This window comes from Symphodus melops (assembly GCF_947650265.1).
Source record: "Symphodus melops genome assembly, chromosome: 18".
NCBI lineage: Eukaryota > Metazoa > Chordata > Actinopteri > Labriformes > Labridae > Symphodus > Symphodus melops.
The window spans coordinates 1,892,456-1,900,173 of NC_136708.1; the positions used below are offsets into that span (position 1 = coordinate 1,892,456).

The window sequence follows — 7,718 nt, forward strand, 5'->3', positions numbered from 1 at the left end:
TCATGTTCATGCTTCTAGAAACATTTATTCTGATATAAATCACGAGTCCTCATTAATGATGTTCTTGAGAAAATGATTTGAAATCATTCAAAGATGTAAATATCTGTAAGAAAGACATTTTTTGATTGAGTTGTAATCTTTTTAAATCCTGTTTTCATTTGGTGTCAGAGGTGTTGCAGGCAGAGACTCATTGAGGTGTCTGTGTTTGTGTCAGAGTCAGAGAGCCGTGTCTCTACAGCCAGAGGTTTTTGTACGACGACTCCATCAGTTTGTATCACTGTGGCTCACGTTCGGTGGAGGAACCAGACTGGATGTTGGAAGTAAGTCACATCTTCATCTTTTGAGTCAATCAGTAAGTTATTCTGCTGTCTTTTGTCTTCATATTCAAGCCTGGAGTAAAAGAAAATACTGAGCTTGACTTTTGAAATGGCTTGTTTTAGAAAGAATAAAGACAAAGTTTGACTTGAAAGGATTTCAGTTTCAAACAGAAACACAAAGTGAATTTAAATGAAGGTGAAATGTTTGAAGCCAGAGTTGAGATGAGTTGTGAAATAGATGATTTTCAGTGTCATGGTAAGGTGACATGTGGAGTTCAGTGTGTTAAAGTGAGAGAGCCGTGTGTCTCTACAGTCAGAGGTTTTTGTACGGCCGCTCAATGACTTTGTACCACTGTGGTGGACTTTTGGTGGAGGAACCAGACTGGATGTTGGAAGTAAGTTTCTGTATGATTATTAAACCTAATGTTAAAATACAGATTTTTATATTTGATCCAAATAAATCACACTTTGACAACCTCAAAGACAGCTGCTAAATAATCTTCTATTCATGAGGTTTTTCTAACAATCGATATGGACGCCTTAATGACTGAAACAACTGAATGAAAATCATGAAATCAGCTTTCTTTACAGAAAATGTTAATGAGCAGGACTTTAACATGTCTAGTGGTTTATGTTTCTCAAAAGAAAAGAGAGGAGAGAAGCTAAATGAATGTGTTTCAGCTCAAAGAAATATTGTAAATCTGTTAAATAAAGCGTGATATCATCAGCATAGAGAGATATCAAATCAGTGCTGCTGCAGTTCAAACACTGACAAAACTACAGAGTAGATTTATGAAGATGATATTTATATGTATGTCTAATCTATACATCTTCATGTGTTAAAATGTCACACTGAAACATAAACAGGTTCAAATTTAACATAGAGAAGTGTTTTATAATGTCCTCTGAACATTATTTTTCTCATAACTCTGTTTTGATCTGATTCAGTCTTTTGAATGAATCAAATCAAATAAGTAAGTAACAAGAAGGTTTGAAAATGTTCATAATCTCTGACCTTTTTATGCGTCTAATTTTGAGATTCTTCTGTTTTGAATTCGCATTAAGAACATTTATTCATCATCAGTTGATTCTGTCTTTTCCTTTGAATAGTTTTTAAAAATGGGTCCCAAAGTTTTTGGCTCATTTTGAAGGTGAATTTTTGTCATGTTTTAGATTTTGTTCAGATGTAGCTGAAATCTATTTCAGGTCTGTGTGATGTTCTCTGTGTGCCGATGTGCATGAGAGGCTTCTTAAAGGGAAGTGAAACAATGTGTGAGTGACTGACCGCTGGAGCAGAAAGAAACATCTGACAGAAACTCCTAAAAAAAGAAAATCAACTCTCAGACATTAAAGGTGTCCTATAGGCTGTGCTGTTTGATTGACAGCTGTGTGCTCCCTGTCCTCTAATCTGATTGGTGTCTCCTGTAGGAGCTGATGTGCCTCCCACCCTGACGGTGCTGCCCCCCTCCAATGAGGAGCTGCAGCTGGGGACGGCCACGCTCATGTGCCTGGCCAACAAGGGCTTCCCCTCAGGCTGGAGTCTGGCCTGGAAGGTGAACGGCAGCAGCAGCAGCAGCAGCGGGGAGCAGAGCAGGAGCCCTGCGGTGCTGGAGAAGGACGCTCTCTACAGCTGGAGCAGCACCCTGAGGCTCTCTGCAAACCAGTGGAGGATGGTGGGCTCTGTGACCTGTGAGGCCACCCAGGGCTCCCAGACTCCAGTCACAAAGATTCTGAGTAGAGACCAGTGTTCCCAGTAATGACTCACTGGGACTCTGCTGCTGGTTTTACTCTGATACTGCTCTAACTCTGCAGCTCTCTCTCTCTCTCTCTTTATTTCATGTTTCAAGAGAATAAATATGAACTTGTTGCTTCATATGTGTGTGTATTGTTTCCTGATAATCAGTTCAATAAATCAAAGAGAAATACACTTTTTGTCTTTTTCAATTATTTCACACGTGTCAAAATGACTTCATCAACGATCACAGTGAGATCAATTCTTCAGGATGTAACATGAAATAAAACAAATGTTGTATCATGTAGTTTCCTCATCATAAAATGTCGAATTAAATATTGCAGAAATCATAAAGGTTGAATTAATTTCAGAGAGATAAAACCTCAAAGACAGCTGCTAAATCTTCTATTCATGAGGTTTTTCTAGCAATCGATATGGACGCCTTAATGACTGAAACTACTGAATGATAATCATCAAATCAGCTTTCTTTACAGAAAATGTTAATGAGCAGGACTTTAACATGTCTAGTGGTTTATGTTTCTCAAAAGAAAAGAGAGGAGAGAAGCTAAATGAATGTGTTTCAGCTCAAAGAAATATTGTAAGTCTGTTAAATAAAGCGTGATATCATCAGCATAGAGAGATATCAAATCAGTGCTGCTGCAGTTCAAACACTGACAAAACTACAAAGTAGATTGATGAAGATAAAATGTTCATGTGTGTCTGAAGAGAGATAAAATAATCCTCCTACAGATGGGCTGGGACTCATCATCAGTGATGGTTTTTGGGTTCATGGGGGGGTTTCTGCTCTTGTAACATCAAACAGCCTGTGTAATCATTGAAGGGATTCAAATAGATAATCTTCTTCATGTGCAAAATATTTAGAATTCATAGAGTTGAAATTGATTTTAAACTTGGAACTTGTGTTTGTTTTAGTGCAGCTGTTCAGTCAGATCAGTTCCTCTTCAGCTGACGGAGGTTTTTGTACGACGTTGTATCACTGTGTGAACGAGCTGCTGCTCTGCTGACAATAATAATCTCCTGAATCTTCAGTCTGGACTCCACTAACAGTCAGAGTGAAGTCTGTTCCAGATCCACTTCCACTAAAACGAGATGAAACTCCAGACTGACGGTTTGTAGAAAGATAAATCAGGAGTTTAGGAGCTTCTCCAGGTTTCTGAAGATACCAGTGGAGGTAAGTACTAACACTTGTGCTGGTTTGACATCTGATAGAGACAGTCTGTCCGAGAACAACAGACTGAGATCCAGGACTCTGAGTCAGGAGGATCTCTCCTGATGAACCTGAAAAAACATTAACAAAGAGGAGAAGCTTATGTAGACAAATCCAGCTCAGAGAAAGATGAAGAACATCCAAACAGACACGTTGCTTTCTTTACTTTAGAGAAAGGCTGGATAATGCTGCTTGTTTCAGTTTGTCTCCATTATGACTGAAATGATTGTAGTGAACCTGGCCTCACCTTGAACAAGGAGCCCAAAGATGAGCAGGTGAAGAATCAGTGACATCTTCATCATCCTCATCATCATGGTTTGTCAGCGCCTGTGAAAAGCCTCAAACAGCCGCTGATGGACAGCGGCCTCTTAACGAGCAGCAGAGAGGGAGGACAGATATGCAAACACACAGAGTCAGTCAACTGGAGTGAAATATGTAAATCTACCTCAAGCTCACTAAAGAATGACTTTCATTTGAAACGTGTTTGTCCAGCTTGATGAATGTTTTAAAATTTCAGAGTTTGTAACAATTCATGGCAATACATTTAAATTCAATGCAGATATGTTCAGTTTAAATTGATTCAGTAATAATATACTTTGCATGACTTTGCAAAGGATTTGGGTTCAAACACAGGAGCAAGTTGTCATGACTCAACGATTCAAAACTGTGAGTGCAGACGTACGTTAAGTCACTCAACTCTGAGATAATCCCGTGTTTTTTAAAGTTTTATTTTCTACTCTCAGAATAACAAACTGCAAATCTCTATTTGAGGCCTTTTCTCTATGTGTGTGTATACATTTAGGATTTGATATTAAAATCCATTATATAGAATGTTTTTTTCCAAAACTGTCTCCTTTGATGTCGTCAGTGTCACGTTTCATAAAGACAATATGTGCATTGTTTGAAACTGAAAATTCTAAATAATGATTAAAAAAATCCAAAGGCCTTCGGTCTCATGTCGTTATAAAAATAAGTATCATGAGTTTGTTCTTAGAAAAACTGCTGCAGCTTCTTCTTACTCAGTCATGCTCAGCACAGCGAGACGTTCATGTGTCTCTCTAAAGAACCGAAACTGTCTCTATCCACGGTTCAGCGGTGATGCACGTCTGTTGCCATGGTTACTCGGTTTCACCCGGACCAGAGGAGGACCAGCAGAAGCAGCAGCTTTGACTAAAAGTGTTCTAGTTAACCAAAGTTAACCAACAGGTTCAACCCAGTGTTTGGGTTTTACATGTTCTTACTCTTAATGCATAATTCTTGTGTTTTTTTCTAATTGCTTGGACATTAAAGAATCACTCCAAACGGCGTCTTGTGTTTTTTAATGTTTTCACAGCTGAAGAAAAGAAAAGCTAGCACGTCCTTTAACTTCATCATTCATTGACCTACTACCTAAAATAGTCATATTTCCAGATGCTAGTAGCTCTCGTACATTCAGGAGTGTTTATTGTCAACAAGCAATGCAGGAAACTGCTTGAGGCCCCAGATCAGTGAGGGGCCCCAAAGCAGCCGCCTCAACTGTGCACATTTTGCAATGATGGCAAAAAACCCTCCCTCTTTCTTATTTATAACTTTTCTCCTTCAATATTTCCATTTCTAGTTTATGACTCCATCAAACTGCTTCTCATGTCTTTGACAGGCTCTCTCACTGCTGTTGGTCTCTGATAGGAATCAGGCCTTTGAACATGAGTGTTCCTTTATAATCCACATGAGGGCGCCAGTCAGTCTACAGGTCCAGACTCAGTTTCCTCTTTAATCAGTCTTGTAGCTTTACATAGAAGAGTCAGGGCAGATACTTAGTAAGAGTCAGAGCTGTAAACTACTCCTGTCCTCTTTAAAGCAGCATCTTTACAGACCTGGGGAGGGAAACTGTCCTTCATACATTTCCAGATTCACCCAGGTCTGAATCTTTTCATCACAAACCTGCAGAAGTCCCATCACGTGCATAGAGAGCCCCCTTGTGGCAAATTAAGGCACATTAATAAAAATAAAAATTCACTTCTTTCGCAAAAACACTGAAAATGTGTGAAGATTCCTGCAAAATAAACCAAACAGTGTGTCACACAGGCCGGGAAGTCTAAACTCAAGTTTTACATGGAGATTGGGTTGTTAATGCCGTAGGAGCCATTTTGTGTTTATTGTTGTCATGTTATTTAGTTTGGATATTCCTTATATATTATTTACTACTCGGAACACTAAAGGCACTGAGGTGTGTATGAAGTGGCATAGGTGACAGGAAGGAGCAGGCACAGGTAGGTTCAAGGTTCAAGGTACTTTATTGTCAAATATGCTCCATGTTAAACATACAGCACAGATGAAATTGCAATCCCCTCAACCTGCAGTGCATAAAAAAGAGCACTAAAGAATAACAATAAACATGACAACTTTAAATAAAAAATAGCAATAAAAAAAAGCAATACTATAAAACAAATTCTTAGCAGCAAAACTCAACTAAATACATTTGTGACAACAAATAACGATCAACAGACAATCAACAGACAAGGGCACTTGTGAATATTGCACCATGGAAGCAATATGTAGATAAATTAAAGTATTAACAATACAAACAGAGTACAGATTAAGTTAAAAGTGAGGTAGTGCGTTGTAGTGTAGCAAATAGTGCAAATAGGAGAGACAATAAACGGCTGTGCAGAGTTTTTTAGAGTGCGTGAATTAGTGCAGCACGCGGGGGGTGGAGGTGGAGGGGGGTGATGACAGATGCTGTAGGGGCAGACTGTGGCAGGAAGCAGAGGGGACGAGTGGGGAGGAGAGCAGGGAGGGAGTTGAGTCTCCTGACTGCCTGGTGGAATAAACTGTTCTTGAGCCTGCTGGTTCTAGCACGGAGACTCTGCAGTCTCCTCCCAGATGGCAGCAGGCTGAAGAGGCTGTGAGACGGGTGGGTGGGGTCACCTGCAATCCTGGTGGCTTTGCGGGTGAGACGTGAGTTGTAATTGTCCAGAAGGGGGGGAAGAGAGACACCAATGATCTTCTCAGCTGCTCTCACGATGCGCTGCAGAGTCTTACGGCAGGACACGGTGCAGGCGCCGTACCACACGGTGATGCAGCTGGACAGGATGATCTCAATGGTGCCTCTGTAGAATGTGTGCATGATGGAGGGTGGGGCTCTTGCTCTCCTCAGTTTGCGGAGGAAGTAAAGGCGTTAGGTAGGTAGGGGTCCAGGGTGGGGGGGAGGGCAGATTTGATGTACTGCATGACCAGCCGCTCGAAGCACTTCATGAGGATGGGGGTTAGTGCGACCGGGCGGTAGTCATTGTAGCAGGATGGAGACGACTTCTTGGGGACCGGGATGATGGTGGTGGCTTTGAAGCATGTGGGGACAACAGCTTGGCTCAGTGAAGTGTTGAAGATGTCGGTGAGGACATCTGTGAGCTCCTCAGCACAGTCTCTCAGGACACGACCTGGGATGTTGTCAGGACCTGGCGCTTTCCGTGCATTTGTCCTCTTGAGGGATCGCTTCACGCTATCCGGGAAAGCGTCAGCACCTGGTCGCCAGGAGAAGGTGGCGTCTTCTGTGCTGGGATGCTGTTGTCTGCCTCAAAACGAGCAAAGAAGTTGTTGAGGTTGTTTAGCAGAGAGGTGGAGCTGTCACAGGTCTGCTGAGAGGGCTTGTAGTCCGTGATGGTCTGGACCCCCCGCCATAGGTTCCTGGTGTCTCTGCTGTCGGTGAAACGGTCTGTGATCCTCCTGGAGTATTGCCTCCTGGCCAATCTGATGCCTCGTGACAGGTTGGCCCTGGCAGTCCTTAGGCCCACCGCGTCCCCAGCTCTGAAGGCCTGCGTTCCTGGCCCTCAGGAGCCTGTGGACTTCACCTGTCAGCCATGGCTTCTGATTGGCCCGAATGGTGATGGTCTTGGTGACCGTGACATCGTCCATGCACTTTTCCATGTAGGACGTGACGGTCTCTATTTACTCTTGGAGGTCGGTGATGTTGTTGTTGGTGGCTGCTTGTTTAAACATGCTCCAGTCAGTGGTGGAGAAGCAGTCCTGGAGTGCTTCTGTGGACCCCTCAGGCCACACCCCCGTACCTGCTTTGTAACTGGTTTGGTGACTTGAACCAGTGGCCTGTATGCTTGCATTAGCATAACAGTGGTGTGGTCTGAGGCCCCGAAGTGGGGGAGGGGGAGGGCTTTGTAGGCCCCTTTGTTTACAGTGTAAACATTGTCCAGAATATTGTTACCAGGGAGAGAGAGGAGCCGCTGCGTGCACCCGTGCCGCCATCTTGGATCATAAGATCACTGATACAACAAGAGGTGAGGGCATCCGTAGAGGAGGAGCGGATTGGTGCTGGTAAAGTGGGAGATTTGTACAAGGTAAAAGGGATTTTCAATAAGTAAGGCTCTCACTCTATTTTACAACACCATGCCATACCCTGTGGACAGAGCTAGAATTTCCTCCTACAACAGGACAATGACCCAAAGCACAC

At 42.5% G+C, this 7,718-nt stretch overlaps 1 gene segment (V, D, J or C); it reads left to right on the plus strand.

Moving 5' to 3' along the window:
• Positions 1-539: 539 nt before the first annotated feature.
• LOC306839984 (Ig kappa-b4 chain C region-like) lies at positions 540-2,074 on the plus strand. The segment is given in 2 exons: positions 540-573; positions 1,746-2,074.
• The last annotated feature ends 5,644 nt before the right edge of the window (positions 2,075-7,718 follow it).